Here is a 17,253-nt window from a genome sequence, read left to right as displayed (position 1 = left end):
CAGACACCCACAAAGCCAGGCAGCATGTCATGCTTGCCAGCAATGATCTGTCAAAGGAGATGGACACATAGCCGTATGGTACTGTGCCACATCATCTGCCAGCAGCGCATGCAGCAAGCACATTGAACATTCTCCAACCAAATGGCCAGGTCTCGAAGTCTAAGGGCAGCAGTCCTCGGGCAAGTCATGTGTACTGTCCAGAGTCAGGGGTCCTACAGAAGATAGTCCAATGTAGTGCCTGATGTCAGTCCTTGGGCTTGGACACAGTTAGTTGACTGTTTGGTGTGGACAGGGTAAAGGGTTCCATAACACACATTGAGCCCTGGTGCTACAGCTTAGTCATGCTACCCATTGTGTTGCACTGCCCCTCATCAAATGCAGGGTGGTTGTGAATGTCAATGACACCCCACTCCCACAGTATTTGGTCTCATCCAATGCACTATCTCTCACCCTTAATGTATTGAGAGATGTCATCTTCCACGGCATCCCAACCTGCTGCCTCCAATCCCCACGACTGGCTTCTCCAGCTTCTCTAAAACACCAGTGACCCTCGATAATTCCCTTTGAGCTGTTGTTTTATTCTGTCATGGGATGTGGGTGTTAACTGGCTGGGCCAGCATTATGATTTGCCCTTGATCCAAGTACTGAGCCACTTCAGAGGGCAGTTCACATCACCTACATGATTGTGGTTCTGAAGTGACATGCAGGTCAGGCCAGGGAAGGATGAATCATCTGCTTTTATTTGTTTAGCTGTTTGTACGAATGAGGAGTCACAGATTCATAGAATTATAGAATCCCTACAGGGCGGAAACAGGCCATTTGGCCCAACATGTCCACACTGACCCTCTGAAGAGTACCCACCCAGATGCATATCCCTATCCCATTTCCCCCTGACTAATGTACCTAACCTATGCATCCGTGAACACTGTGGGCAATTTAACATGGCCTATTCACCTAACCCGAACATCTCTGGACTGTGGGAGGAAACCATAGTGAGATGTCTCAAGTGAATGGGTCAGTAGTGCAGTGCTGAAAATGTGTTGCTGGAAAAGCGCAGCAGGTCAGGCAGCATCCAAGGAACAGGAGAATCGATGTTTCGGGCATGAGCCCTTCTTCAGGAATGAGGAAAGTGTGTCCAGCAGGGTAACGTAAAAGGTAGGGAGGAGGGGTGTTGGAAATGCGATAGGTGGAAGGAGGTCAAGGTGAGGGTGATAGGCCGGAGTGGGAGTGGGGGCGGAAAGGTCAGGAAGAAGATTGCAGGTTAGGAAGGCAGTGCTGAGTTCGAGGGATTTGACTGAGACAAGGTGGGGGGAGGGGAAATGAGGAAACTGGAGAAATCTGAGTTCATACCTTGAGGTTGGAGGGTTCCTAGGCGGAAGATAAGGCGTTCTTCCTCCAACCGTCGTATTGCTATGGTCTGGCGATGGAGGAGTCCCAGGACCTGCATGTCTTTGGTGAAGTGGGAGGGGGAGTTGAAGTGTTGAGCCACGGGGTGGTTGGGTTGGTTGGTCTGGGTGTCCCAGAGGTGTTCTCTGAAACGTTCCGCAAGTAGGCGGACTGTCTGCCCAATATAGAGGAGGCCACATCGGGTGCAGCGGATGCAATAAATGATGTGTGTGGAGGTGCAGGTGATTTTGTGGAGGATATGGAAGGATCCCTTGGGGCCTTGGAGGGAAGTAAGGGGGGAGGTGTGGGCGCAAGTTTTGCATTTCTTGCGGTTGCAGGGGAAGGTGCCGGGAGTGGAAGTTGGGTTGGTGGGGGTGTGGACCTGACGAGGGAGTCACGGAGGGAGTGGTCTTTTCGGAACGCTGATAGGGGAGGGGAGGGAAATATATCCCTGGTGGTGGGGTCCGTTTGGAGGTGGCGGAAATGACGACGGATGATACGCTGTGTATGGATGTTGGTGGGGTGGTAGATGAGGACCAGTGGGGTTCTGTCCTGGTGGTGGTTGGAGGGGCAGGGCTCAAGGGCAGAGGAGCGGGAAGTGGAGGAGATGCGGTGGAGGGCATCGCCGATCACGTCCGGGGGGAAATTGCGGAGTTTGAAGAAGGAGGCCATCTGGGTTGTACGGTATTGGAACTGGTCCTCCTGGGAGCAGATGCGGTGGAGACGAAGGAATTGGGAATATGGGATGGCATTTTTACAGGGGGCAAGGTGGGAGGAGGTGTAGTCTAGGTAGCTGTGGGAGTCAATCGGTTTATAGTAAATGTCCGTGTTGATTCGGTCGCCCGAGATAGAAATGGAAAGGTCTAGGAAGGGGAGGGAGGAGTCTGAGACGGTCCAGGTGAATTTGAGGTCGGGATGAAAGATGTTGGTAAAGTGGATGAACTGTTCAACCTCCTCGTGGGAGCACGAGGCAGTGCCAATACAGTCATCGATGTAGTGGAGGAAAAGGTGGGGGGTGGTGCCAGTGTAGCTGTGGAAGATGGACTGTTCCACATATCCTACGAAGAGGCAGGCATAGCTGGGAATCCTAGTTGAAGAAGTAGGCGCAGAGGCGAAGGCGGCGGAAGAAATGTTCGATGTCTCGCCGCTTATTGAACTCGTTAATCCGAGAGCGTAGGGGAATGAAGGTGAGGCCTCTGCTGAGGACTGATCTTTCATCCTCAGAGTGGGGTAGTTCTGGAGGGATGGTGAAAACACGGCAGGGCTGGGAGCTAGGACCTGGTGTGGGGCTGGAGCTGGGATTGGGGGCGGGTTGGGTGTGGGGGCGGGGACTGAGGTCGGCGTGTGGGCGGGGTTGGGCGTTGGGGCGGGGACGGAGATCGACATGGGGGCGGGGTTAGGCGTGGTGACGGAGATCAGCATGAGGGCGGAGACGCATGCGGCGGGGTGGTCGTACAGGTTAGTGATGTCACTGGGGGCGGAAGTGGCTGCGGCGACGGCAACACAGGGGGCGGAAGTGGCTATGGCGACGACAGAAACGGTGTTATTCTCGATAGCCGCGGAGGCTGCAAATCTGTCGGCGATGGTCTTCCTGGCGATCGTGGAGGCAGTTGTCCAGAACTATCCCTCTCTGCGGATGAAAGATCAGTCCTCAGCAGAGGCCTCACCTTCATTCCCCTATGCTCCCGGATTAACGAGTTCAACACGCGGCGAGACATCGAAAAATTCTTCCGCCGCCTTCACCTCCGTGCCTACTTCTTCAACCAGGATTCCCGCCCACCCTCTGAAGACCCCTTCTCCCGCCTCCAACACAACCCATCCACTTGGACACCCCGTGCTGGCCTCTTACCTGCCCTCGCTCTCTTCATAGCCAACTGCCGCCGCGACATTAACCGCCTCAACTTCTCCACCCCTCTCACCCACTCCAACCTCTCACCCTCGGAACGTGCAGCCCACCACTCCCTCCGTTCCAACCTCATTATCAAACCGGCAGACAAGGGAGGCGCAGTAGTAGTTTGGCGCACTGACCTTTACACTGCTGAGGCTAAACGCCAGCTCGTGGACACCTCCTCCTACTGCCCCCTTGACCATGACCCCACCTCCCATCACCAAATCATCATCTCCCAGACCATCCATAACCTCCTCTCCTCAGGGAGTCTCCCATCCACCGCCTCCAACCTCATAGTCCCACAACCCCGCACCGCCCGTTTCTACCTCCTGCCCAAAATCCACAAACCTGACTGCCCCGGCCGACCCATTGTCTCAGCCTGCTCCTGCCCCACCGAACTCATCTCTGCATACCTCGACACAGTCCTGTTCCCCTTAGTCCAAGAACTCCCAACCTACATTCGGGACACCACCCACGCCCTCCACCTCCTCCATGACTTTCGCTTCACCGATCCCCAACGCCTTCTCTTCCCCATGGACATCCAGTCCCTGTACACCTCCATCCCTCATCACGAAGGACTCAAAGCCCTCTGCTTCTTCCTTTCCCACCGTTCCAACCAGTACCCTTCCACTGACACCCTCCTTCGACTGACTGAACTGGTCCTCACTCTGAACAACTTCTCTTTCCAATCCTCCTACTTCCTCCAAACCAAAGGAGTAGCCATGGGCACCCGCATGGGCCCCAGCTATGCCTGCCTCTTCGTAGGATATGTGGAACAATCCATCTTCCGCAGCTACACTGGCACCACCCCCCACCTTTTCCTCCGCTACATTGATAACTGTATCGGCGCTGCCTCGTGCTCCCACGAGGAGGTTGAACAGTTCATCCACTTTACCAACACCTTCCACCCCGACCTCAAATTCACCTGGACCGTCTCAGACTCCTTTCTCCCCTTCCTAGACCTTTCCATTTCTATCTCAGGCGACCGAATCAACACGGACATTTACTATAAACCGATCGACTCCCACAGCTACCTAGACTACACCTCCTCCCACCCTGCCCCCTGTAAAAACGCCATCCCATATTCCCAATTCCTTCGTCTCCGCCGCATCTGCTCCCAGGAGGACCAGTTCCAATACCATACAACCCAGATGGCCTCCTTCTTCAAAAACCACAATTTCCTCCTGGACGTGATCGACGATGCCCTCCACCGCATCTCCTCCACTTCCCGCTCCTCCGCCCTTGAGCCCCACCCCTCCAACCGCCACCAGGACAGAACCCCACTGGTCCTCATCTACCACCCCACCAACCTCCATATATAGTGTATCATCCGTCGTCATTTCCGCCACCTCCAAACGGACCCCACCACCAGGGATATATTTCCCTCCCCTCCCCTATCAGCGTTCCGAAAAGACCACTCCCTCCGTGACTCCCTCGTCAGGTCCACACCCCCACCAACCCAACTTCCACTCCCGGCACCTTCCCCTGCAACCGCAAGAAATGCAAAACTTGCGCCCACACCTCCCCCCTTACTTCCCTCCAAGACCCCAAGGGATCCTTCCATATCCTCCACAAATTCACCTGCACCTCCTCACACATCATTTATTGCATCCGCTGCACCCGATGTGGCCTCCTCTATATTGGGGAGACAGGCCGCCTACTTGCGGAACGTTTCAGAGAACACGTCTGGGACACCCAGACCAACCAACCCAACCACCCCGTGGCTCAACACTTCAACTCCCCCTCCCACTCCACCAAGGACATGCAGGTCCTTGGACTCCTCCATCGCCAGACCATAGCAACATGACGGTTGGAGGAAGAACGCCTTATCTTCCGCCTAGAAATCCTCCAACCACAAGGGATGAACTCAGATTTCTCCAGTTTCCTCATTTCCCCTCCCCCCACCTTGTCTCAGTCAAATCCCTCGAACTCAGCACCGCCTTCCTAACTTGCAATCTTCTTCCTGACCTCTTCGCCCCCACTCCCACTCCGGCCTATCACCCTCACCTTGACCTCCTTCCATCTATCGCATTTCCAACCCCCCCCCCCCCCCCCCCCAAGTCTCTCCTCCCTCCCTTTTATGTTAGCCTGCTGGACACACTTTCCTCATTCCTGAAGAAGGGCTCATGCCCGAAACGTCGATTCTCCTGTTCCTTGGATGCTGCCTGACCTACTGCGCTTTTCCAGCAACACATTTTCAGCTCTGATCTCCAGCATCTGCAGTCCTCACTTTCTCCTCAGTAGTGCAGTGGCCATGCAGGACTAGTGTTATGAGGGTTCAGGGTAGGTAAGAGAAGATGTTACATGCAAGAGTAGGAGTAGTAGAGCATGAGATTGGGTGGGAGCTGTGTGCAATAGCAGAGAAAGAGTGAGTGTAAGGTATCAGAGAGACTGCACTTATCCTGGCAGAGCAAGAAGGTTATTGATCTTTTTGTGGCATTGCTGGGTATTCCCTGGATCATTAAAACAGCACTGACCCGGGCACTAACTTCGGATCAGGCAGGCAGGGTGTGGAGTCGTTGCCTTCTTTGCCACTCCTGGGGGAAGATGATGACCCTTCACTGAATCAATTCATTCATGAGGTCCTCCAGGTCCCTGTCCAAGACATTGTTTCAAACCCACGGATCCAATCAATTTTAATGTGTACTAAAATACAAGTTTCAAAAGCAATATTAATGTGTAGACAAATTATGTGCCTTTTATCACACAAGAGAATCAGGGGTTTGGGTGTGCAGATAGCAAAATGGAGGTGAGACAACAGCCAGATCAGCCGCCATCTTACTGAATGGTGGAGCAGGCTGACAGGGTCAATGCCTCCTCCTACCTCTGTTTTCCTTACTTGGATTGTTTGTAGGTTTGTGCTTCTTTAAGTAGGATTTCAGTCACCTTGAGAGGCCTATCCAGCTAGCCCTCCTAACAGGGTGGACATTTGGGTTTCTTTTTGGTTTGTTGTGTGTTTATTTCATACATAAATAGAAATGAATATATATATATATATATATATATATATACACACACACAAGAGATCTATGCAGAGATATGACTGCAGTTTCTACACATGCAGCAGGTTTATTTACAATGCTTTTAAAATATCTTCACAATCACAAAATGTCTGCACTCATACTCATAGCTCAGCTTCTGGTAGCTTTTGTTTACTCAGGCTATGAATCAATATACAGGTATAACAGTCAGCATTGATCAGTTACCAGAGTCAAGAATTGAAGATTACATTCAACACCTAACAATTCCATGTTAAAATGTTGCCAAGTCTTAGTGCACTTCCTGAACATTCTCGCACTGTGACACCATTTTGAGGCTTGGAAATTGCCATGGCTCCAGAGTTGTATGAATGGGGGCCCGGATATTGGTTGATATATGATTTGTAAGGGGAGAGGAAAGTTGTGAAAATAGGAAAGTGGTACTGCTTAGGTCGCAGGATTTTCAAGGAAGAAACATCTTTTCACTGGGTTTTTGAGGTCAGAAATCAGATCTCAAAGATCAGTCAGTTGGGCCATAACCCCTATTAAATAAAATCTGAAAATTTAACAGGCCCTCACAACTGGTGGCTCTTGCTCAGAGCTCCGGGCTACCCCATAGCTTGCACCTCAAAGCTTTATGACCCACACTTTGGGACATTCTGCTCTGTGACATCTACGTCACTTATTTGATTATAGTCATAAGGCTTTCATCTGTTTTAATGTGTACTAACACTCTGAAAAGAGAAAAAAAATGTTATTTCCTGGGATGGTAGGACTCATCCTACTGGATCAGTTACAACTCTATTCGTTATGAAGTTAAAAATCACACAACACCAGGTTATAGTCCAACAGGTTTATTTGGAAGCACACTAGCTTTCGGAGCGACGCTCCTTCATCAGGTGGTAGTGGAGGGCTCAATCCTAACACACAGAATTTATAGCAAAAATTTACAGTGTGATGTAACTGAAATTATACATTGAAAAATTGATTGTCTGTTAAGCCTTTCATCTGTTAGAATACAGTGATAGTTTCACTTCTTTCATGTGTAAATCACAAAACCTTTGTTTTTAAAAGTTGCATTCTTGGGTTAGCTGCTAACAATGGTGATAGATAGATAATATGTTGAAGGTGTTAGCCCACTGTGTTCTCTGTCTATGCCATGATGTTTAGATTGATTCTAATCTAAAAAGTGAGATAACGGAGTTTTACATAAATTCATGCAGTTTTTGAGCTCAGAGTTCTACATGAATGCATGATGTTTTTGAGCAAAGTACAATGTAACCCTGAAAGTACAAATTCACCCCATAAAATATATGTGTGTATGTGGGTCTTTGTCTGTCTATTTGTGTATGTCTGTCTGGGTTGGGGGTTGTGAATGTGAGAAAGTGTATGTGTGTGTGTAGTGAGTGCAGAGTGTCCTAAGTCTGTGAGGGGGTGCATGTGTGAGTGTGGGAGTGTGTGTATCTGTAGGGGTGTGTGTGGGTGTCTGTATGCGAGTCTGTGTGTATATGTGTCCATGTGTATGTGTGTATAGGAGTGCCTGTGTGTGTGTGTGAGAGTGTGTGTGTAGGAGTATCTGTGTGTGTGTATAGTGCAATGGTGGTCACCTGTAATGTGACATGAACCCAAGGTCCCGGTTGAGGCCCTCCCTATGGGTACCGAACTTAGCTAACAGCCTCTGCTCGGCCACTTTTCTCTGCTGCCTGTCCCGAAGTCCACCTTGGAGGATGGTCACCCGAAGGTCTGAGGCTGAATGTCCTGGACCACTGAAGTGTTCCCCAACTGGGAGGGAACCCTCCTGTCTGTTGATTGTTGTGCGGTGCCCATTCATCCGTTGTCGTAGCCTTTGCTCAGTTTCCCCAAAGTACCACGCCTCCGGGCATCCTTGCCTGCAACGTATAAGATAGACAACGTTGGCTGAGTCACATGAGTACCTGCCATGTACAAGGTGGGAGGTGTCCCCACGTGTAATGGTGGTATCTATGTCCACACTCTGACACGTCTTGCAGCGCTTACCGTGACAGGGTTGTACAGAGTTGTCCTGAGAGCCGGGCAGTTTGCTACGAACAACGATCTGTTTGAAGTTTGGTGGTTGCTTAAAGGCAAGTAGTAGAGGTGTGGGGAAGGTCTTGGTGAGGTGCTCATCCTCATTGATAATGTGTTGCAGGTCACGAAGAACATGGCATAATTTTTCAGCTCTTGGGAAATACTGAACAATAAAGGGTACCCTGTCAGTTGCAGCACGTGTCTGTCTCCTGAGGAGGTCATTATGGTTCCTTGCTGTGGCACATCGGAACTGGCAGTCGATGAGTTGGGCATTGTATCCCGTTCTTATGAGGGTATCCCTGAGTACTTCCATAACTATTCGTTATGAGTTTAGAAGAATGAAGGGAATCTCATAGAAACCTGTGTAATTCTAACAGAATTAAACAGGATAAATAAGGATGTTTTCAGTGACCAGGGAGTTCAGAGCTAGGGGTCATTGTCTAAGGATATGAGCTGAGCGATTTACGACTGAGATTAGGAGAAGTTACTTCACCAATTGAGTGGTGAGCCATTGAGAGGAATTCTGTCTCACAATAAGCATTTGCGACCAAACAGTTGAATGTTTTCTAGAAGGAGTCATGTACACCTGTAATTCTTAAGTCTGAAGAGATCAAATGTTGTGAGAATAAAATGGGAATAGAGTACTAAGTTTGATCGGCCATGATCATAGAATGTCAGGGCAGACTTGATGGGCTGAATGGCCAACTCCTGTTCCTATATACTATATTTTAAATGATGTTTGGTGGCAGGTCAACAGTCCCAAACAATTTTAACAACATCCAAGTAAATCTTTGCAGGGTGAGTCAGGTTATAGTCCTCCCAATTGTATCCAATGTTGAATACATTCTAAAATATTATTTAGAGTGGACTATGGCTGATCATGCCCAATTATTAATTTACATCCATTGCAATGCAATGTATAAATTTCTGTTGGCCATGGCCTTGGTAGGTTCCACTGTGTTTGTTTAAAAATTGAATTCAGGAACAGAACATAATTACCAATCTACTTAAAACATTTTTTTTTTACAATGCTGAAATCTGCAGTCACTTAAATTTCATGTTGATTCTTCACAATGGATTTCCCCCATCATTAGATGAACATTTTCATGCCATCTCAGTAATATTGTTTTATGTTCTGTAGAAAGATTAGACATTTATAATATTTCCTCCCTTAAATAATATGGTACGTCATTTTATGTATGCATGAAGGAGATTCCATGTTTGATGTTCATGACTAGTTTAGTCTTAGATGACCCTTTATCTAACTATCTTGAGGAAGTGTATTATATCAAGAAATTTTATATGGGTTCAAAATTAATGAGGAACTTAAATAACTCACTTGTTTTCAGACTATGTCAGTGTGAAGAATTACTACATTTAATTTGGCAAAGTTTTTTAGTTTTTGAATGACCTGCTTAGTACAAAATTGAATATATTAAGATAATGTGTAGACGAAGGAAGTTTAAATGACTGTTATCTCTACATTCCAAATGCTATAAGATATATTATGGATTATGACAATAAAATCTAACAGTGGTAGGTTATAACCTCACTACTATTTGGAATTAAGTGGACTAATGGAGCACAAAGATTTATTGCAGTGAAGATTTCTTGCTGAACATAAGCCTGATCATTCCATTAATAATAACTGCTTATGAGGTATCTGTTTGGCATATTTGTTGTCCTGAAAACTTGAAACACACTATGCAATTCTTTATGATGTGCTTGGTTCCCTCCCTCCCTTTGGGTATTCTTGACCATTATTCCATTTGGATATATTTAAAACCATTGCCTCTTGAGAGAGTATTAGGAGTGACCTTTCACCTTACAATATTCATAGTTCAAATGGTGTGATAACATGCAGTGAATATTTACAAGCATACTTATAATATAATAGAGTACTGCTGTGAACATTAGCACATATTTTCTGCTCAATCAGGCTTTGATGTAGAGCTTTGCTTTTACCCTGGAGAAATTGCATTCTCCAATAAGCTATGTTACTGCAACTCTACTGAACCTAAACAGCCTGCATTTACAGGACTGAGTGGAAACTGATTAAAAAGCATGTGTGTATGTTTATAGTTTGAAGAAATATAACCATGTCTGATTTTAAAGAATTGCATCATATATAATCCTTTGCTCTTTTGTAATGTCATAATGTCCAGACATTTGTTGGCTTACATGATGGAAGTCCTATTGCAACTTTGCCCTTCAATTTTACAAAATGTGTTACTACTTATGAGTGCAAATGGTTATATTTCATAATGTATAGCAAATGTAGATTCTTTGTAAGCTAAAGAGAAACTTTTTAGCATTATCCAGAACGGGTTGAAGATTGAATCCAAACATTACATTAATTGAGAGCATATACAATCTCAGATCTGTTGGTTGGCAGAAAAGAAATCAAATTTATAATTCCGAAATACAATATAAAACATGTTTTAGTTTGGCTTAAGTAGAGATTGCATTTCCAAGTCATTATTCTTCAGATTATGGGTCTGCCTTGCCAAATTGAGAATGTGCTGTAGAATTATAAGATCAGACTGAATTTTCCATCAGTCTTCCCACTCATGTATGCTGTTTCTATCCAACACTCTGTATAGGTTTGTAATGACAGATATGTTAAAAGCAGCACAAAAGTTTGAAATGGAATCAATGATGGTCTTACAGACAGAAATATATACAGCCTCACTCTAGATATAAATAAATGTATTATGAGGTATTAACATTTAAATCAACATGGATCAGATATTCTTTTCACGTATTTACTTAATCAGAATTGATAACCTCTACAATTCAGTTTCTACATTTGATTTTGTTTTATATTCACAAAGTATCATAATATTTACACATGAAAATACAAAAACAAGGATTGAGAGTGAATCAAGTCTGCCTCACCTGCTCATAAAATATGCAGCGATATGATTAGAATCCACTACTCACCATCAATGTGTTATTTCCTGACAGAGTCACAAAAATTAAAAGATTGTAGTTAAGTATTCAAAGAAAAATATGCTTTTCTCTTTTAGGCAGTATGGGTGAGTTCAGCCCTGATGTCTTTGCTCAGAATGATCAGTATGGTTTTCTCATAAATGAGAGAAATGTGAAATACTTAGAAGTTATTTGTATTGCCAAGATAGCTGTTGTAGAACAAATGCCTGATATTACCAAATTTTCAATTGGGTTTGGAGTTAAGAAAAACTACATTGAAGATTTTGAGAGTGCTGTTGATGTTCAGAAAGAGTAACTTCTCTGAATCTGCGAGTATCCTTCACTGGTTTGTTGGTGACTCTGCATATCCGACTACGATTTCAAAAGTATAATTGCCTGTTGAGGAACAAACACACACTGAAGAGCATGTACAAGAAGAACCACTACCTACACAAAGAGAACTTCCTACCATATTCACATAAAATATTATCCACAGGCTGTTCACAAGAAATGATTGAGCTTCATTCATTCGGCAACAAGCTAACAGCTTCACTTTTCTTCAGTGGTAGGGAAGGAGAAGTAAATGAAAGCAGAGAAAATGAAGATCTCTCTCCATCATCTTTCTATATTGGGTAAGAAGCTGAGATCTCATTTGTTGATGCCAGTGCCTTCCAAGGAAAATAATTCAGAGAGTGTACAGTTGACACAAGGAGTTGGAATTGGACAAAGGTGGAAATGATTTATGGGTGCAATAAAGGACATAGGAACTGTAGCTCAAGGGGTTAATCACTATTCGGTTCACTGTTGGAGTGCATCATCAATGATATCAGAAGATGTCAGATCATGTGGATTTGGGACCAGAGGGAAGAATGTTCTAATGGAGTCTTGCTAAACAGTATCACATAAATAATGTATATAGTCAATAAATACAGAGGAACCTTGATTATAATGCATTGAATTATCTGAATATCGGATTATCTAGCAAGATCACAAGGTCCTAATGCTTGGCTAAACTATGTTATCTGGCATTTGATTATCCGGCATTTGATTAACTATACTAAATACTCCCCACTTGTGTCCTTCAGATAATTGAGGTTCCTTTGTATTCAGTAGTATGCATTTGCAAGGTTTCCAACTCTCATCTGTCAAAAGCACCCATAACCCAGTCATGACATCTGTGCATCCAGGAGGCTGATGATTCTCTGAATTAGCAACATTCTTGATGGTTCCTGACCTCAAATGGGCTGTGGAAATGTCAATTTCGAAGAGCTAAGCCCTTGAAACTTTGAAAAACATTTTGATTTTTTTTTAACTCCTCCAGCATCTGTGACTTGCACCAGACATGGTCATCACTTCTATTGCATCCACCTTATGTATATGATCATTTTATAAAATTGATAATTATCAGAAGGCAATAGCATTTAACCCATAGAGAGGTTTATGTGTATGGGTGTCCACATAATAAGCTGACAATTTGAACTACTGTAACAAACATACCTTGCCACAAGCCAGGCTTGATTTGCTAAAAAAATTAGCAATTAAATGTTTCATGTTTCCTAATTTTTTTTACTGTTTTGAAAAGTAAAAGCACATAGAGAAGTGCTAACAGGTTGACTGTGAGGTCTCTCATGTGTACCAGTAGTGAATGATAAACAAAATAATGAAAAACATAAATTATATCAATAATATGTTAGTTTTAAAATTATAAGGCTTAACCAGATAATGGATGAAAATTGGCAATGGACATGTTTCTAAAGTAAAAATTATTACACTGCCTATTGTTTGTTTTATGTTACAATCTTTTAACAGATTAATCTGTTAGGAGTTTGGTTTTCTAAGGGTTTAGATCTAACCTGGTTTATGTTTTCAGATTGTGATTTGTTGTTTCATTTTTCAGAAAAGCAATTTAGCAATCAGTCTAATTCTAGTAATTGACAAATAGTTGAGGTCAAGTCAGGCGACACAAGCTGGCTGACTTGGATGCATTTACAGAACGTATTTGATTAACTGTGCAATGTCTGGCAAATGCATTGTTGCTTCATATTGACAGAATGGTAATTCTCATTCATTACCAAGAACACATACCAGCTGTAACCATGACCTGCCTGTGGTATTGAACATGTCATTTTAAAGAAAGTTAGCAGGAATATTCAACAGAATACTGATGTGCACCCTATGGGTGCATAACCCATACCCTGTGGTGCCAAAAAGAACGTGAAAAGATTAGTTCTTCCATTAGCTCTTGGGGAACACTCAATCATTTCATAATTGAGAAAGAAGAAATTAATTAAGCAAAGATTGGCAAACATTACTCAGAAAAATAAGATATCCTCCAAGACCTAATGGAAGATGGATATCCTTGTTCACACAATGCCTTCATCATTTCAAAATGTCCAAAATTATGTTACTTTTGGTAACAGCCTATCACAATGATAATAAAAGTAATTTTGAACTTAAAGGTTCAATAGAAATCACTCAAGCAACCATTACAATAATATTCAATTTTATCTGCCCTTTCCTCAACCTAATAACTTTGAGCCCAGAAAACTATTTTAATCCTTTGTTAGTCACTAGTTCATGATCAACACTGGTTTCATCTGACAAAGGGAGCATTGTTACAAGTTTTGAATCGGCATAAGTATTTCTTTGGGATAGTACTGCTGATCACAGCTTTCAGCAATCTGATCATAAAGCACTTTGGCTAAGTTGACACTACGCAATGTTTAATCATACAATTACATTATATCATGGAGCCGTAACAATTTGAACTGGGTACGGTGTTATGTGTTTGTGCCTTCATATGTACCAGTCAAAACTTTTTAAAGAAGTATTTTGAAATACTTTGGGAAAGAAAATACCAGATATGTATTGTTGAACAATTTTATCTCACTAATGATATTTGATCATCCAATAATTTATTATAATATAATTTATTATAATATGTATTATAATATGTTCAATAAATACCTTTTACTCAGCTATATCTTACTTTCTCTTCTTTGAAAACAAAGGTAAAAATAATAAAGCACATAACTACTTGTTTTTGGCTAACTTTCCTTCAGACCCTGACTGTAAAAATTAAATTCTATCAATTTTACCTTCCAGGTACAAGGCACAGGGGCATGCCACTCAGCCTCAACCATCAACATGCCATTATCATACATCAGTGCTGTTGCAGGAAGCAGACATTTTTCCATGCAGAGATTTACCTGTCAGTCTGTCAACTGAATTGTCCCTCTGTCCTAGGAATTCATGTACGTTCCTTGCGGACATCTCAAGCTGTGCCTACACAAGTACACTAAACCACATCATAATGGATTTAAATATTTCTTAGGTAACTGAGATATGATGGCGAATTGCTTAATGTCCCATGTCATTTTGTCCACTGGACATGGGGAAAGGATGAGGGTTCTCGCATCTAAAGCAAATGTGAGATTGCATATTCTGCAAACTAACTCACTTGGCATTAATAAAGATCATTGATGGCTGAAGGCTGTGTGTTTTCTTTATGATGTAATATGAATTCACTTGAATTAAAACACAACCATAAAGCATAATCCCCAAATCCTCTATTGGGAAGAAAGAATGCCAAATGTGATAGTTATATTTCTAGCTGTTTTCTAAATTTCATGTAAATTAAAGGAGAGTATGAACTAGTGTTTCTGACAGTATGCTGATGCCTCTTCAGTTGAAATTAGCAATGGAAGACATTTTAAGCCCAAGTGATTGTTGAATTTATCAGCACTTCTAGAAGCACCTCCAAGGCCTTAAACCATGATCTTGTTAAACATTTGGCAAAAGAAGATGCACTAAAACTTATTATCATAATCTAGCTTAGAGTGTACTTTCAGATCATTGAAATGTCTAGATCTCCACCTATGTTCAAAATCAGATATCAGCTAACAACATCATCCACACTTCCATGAATGACATCTGCACTGTCACATCAGATGAACTTTGCAGAAACCATCCTCTTTCCTTTCCCTTTCCTGTTATCATGCCACAGATCTTTATAGATGCATTCATTTTCAGGTGGGTTATTAACAGTGTTGCTCCCAAGTGTCCCTGCTGATGGCTCGCAATGTTTGCAAATTGCCTTCAATTCATCATCAGAATAAATGTACAGTGTTGCCAGACAGCAGATGTTGTTTAGTTGATTTTTGATCCCTGCGCTGAAAAGCGTCCAGTTAAAGGACAGGAGTAAGTAGTGTGGAATAAGCATAGTGTGACCAATGTTAGCAGTTGCAAGAATGCTGGAGCCAGAATGCTTTCCCTTCATTCGTTCCCCACACCACCATTTCCATGATTTGTTTCTGACCCAGTTTGTACTCATTTTGTGAGATTTGGCTGCCTTTAGTGTATCATCAGCAGCATAATCCACTTTTGATTTTCTTGTGACCAGCTTTAACTTGCACACAATAATGGAATTTGTGGGAGAAAGAAAAAAATAGAGAAAGAATCAGTGGATTATGTAGTGGTCATAAGCAATGAGTTTGGCAGGCCCTATTGCAGTTCTTGGAATATCACAAATAATCTAGTTTTGCCACTGACCATCTGAGTACACTGACATAATTAGACAGGTAGGACACCATTCTGCTCCACAATGTAGATGGATTCATTTGTTTATTTACCTGTGTTTCTAAGTATCACTTCCATTGTCAGTATGATAAACTGTATAGATTCAAACAGTAGCGGAGGTAGCATTGCTGAGTAGCAAGACATTGTGTGCTTTGAAAGTGAGGTGCAGCCATGAATGTTAGGTACAAGCCATAATAGATTGAGATTGTTGGTGGAGGTGTAATGGCAATGTGGTGGATTGATAGTGTGTGAGACTCAGTGATATTCATGGTAGAATGTGACATTTTGAAATGCATGAATTTAAAAAAAAACAATTCACTGACTAGATGCACTCACGTTGGATTTCTTGTGCCACTGTGTCCAAGTGTTTGGCCTAGATTCCTACCCTATCTGTCCTCCAACTATCTGTCCCACTGCTTTGTGACAATTTGACAAAAAGACCTCTAACCCTTGCAGATAGACATAAGGAAAGGAGACCATAAAGCCAAAGGAACAGAAGTAATGACTCTGCGGATTATATGATGTGTGTCTAAATGCACAACTTTTACATCCTTTATAGTAGACTCTAATATTTTCCCATTGAAAATGTTAAGCTAATTGTTCTATAACTATGTTTTTTGTCCCTCTCCCTTCCTGAAAAAGAGTGTTATAATGGAAGCTTTCCAATCTTCTGAAACTTTTTCGATACCTAAGCATTCTTAGAAGATTATGACCAGCGCATTCACTATCTCTGTAAATATCTTCTTTAAAAACCCTAGGATGTAACCCATAACATCCAGGGAACCTATTGGCCTTTAGCACCCTGGGTTTCCCTGGTTGATTTTCTCAGGTGACAGTTATAGTACCTATTCTCCTTAGCACTTCCTTTAACACCTTGATTATTTAATATTTTTGGAGTTCAATTCATGTCCTCAACGGTGAAGGCTGTTGCAAAACACTTATTCACTTCCACGGCCATTTCCTATTCACCATTATTATTTCCCCAGCTTCATTCCCATGTTTACTTTGGCCTCTCTTTTCCTTATTTATTTATTTAAATAAGGTCTCGTTGCATTTCTATATTACTTACTGGTTTGCCTTCATAGTTTATTTTCTCCATCTTTATAATTTCATTTGATCATCTTTTGTCGGCTTTTAGACTTCCTTAATCCTCTGGGCTACGTCTAATCTTTGGAACATTGTATGTCTTTTTGCTTTGCTATTTTCCTTAACTTCCTTGGTTAACCATGGTTGGTTTATTTCCTTCCAGAAACCTCCTTCCTTAATGGAATATATCTTTGCTGTGAGTCATGAACTATACTCTTCAACATCTGCCATCATTTCTCAGCATTTCTTTCTTCTATGCTTCTTTCATAGTCCACTTCAGTTCAGTCTGTTCTCATTCCTATATAATTACTCTTACTTAACTTCAATACAATTGTTTCCAACCCAAGTTTCTCACTCTCA

At 43.0% G+C, this 17,253-nt stretch overlaps 2 long non-coding RNA genes across 2 annotated transcripts in view; one reads left to right on the top strand and one right to left on the bottom strand.

Annotated features, from left to right (window-relative positions):
* LOC122560957 (uncharacterized) overlaps window positions 1–14,714 on the top strand; it is a 39,108-nt gene extending 24,394 nt beyond the window's left edge. The window contains exon 3 of the long non-coding RNA XR_006314860.2: window positions 14,335–14,714. This is a non-coding gene — a long non-coding RNA (uncharacterized LOC122560957). The remainder of the gene's footprint in view (window positions 1–14,334) is intronic.
* LOC122560958 (uncharacterized) overlaps window positions 11,107–17,253 on the bottom strand; it is a 63,371-nt gene continuing 57,224 nt past the window's right edge. The window contains exon 3 of the long non-coding RNA XR_015761013.1: window positions 11,107–11,625. This is a non-coding gene — a long non-coding RNA (uncharacterized LOC122560958). The remainder of the gene's footprint in view (window positions 11,626–17,253) is intronic.

The sequence above is a fragment of the Chiloscyllium plagiosum genome, unplaced genomic scaffold (assembly GCF_037043375.1).
Source record: "Chiloscyllium plagiosum isolate Xiang-an unplaced genomic scaffold, Cpla_swu_hap1 HiC_scaffold_22, whole genome shotgun sequence".
NCBI lineage: Eukaryota > Metazoa > Chordata > Chondrichthyes > Orectolobiformes > Hemiscylliidae > Chiloscyllium > Chiloscyllium plagiosum.
This window is presented reverse-complemented; position numbering and strand designations above follow the sequence as displayed.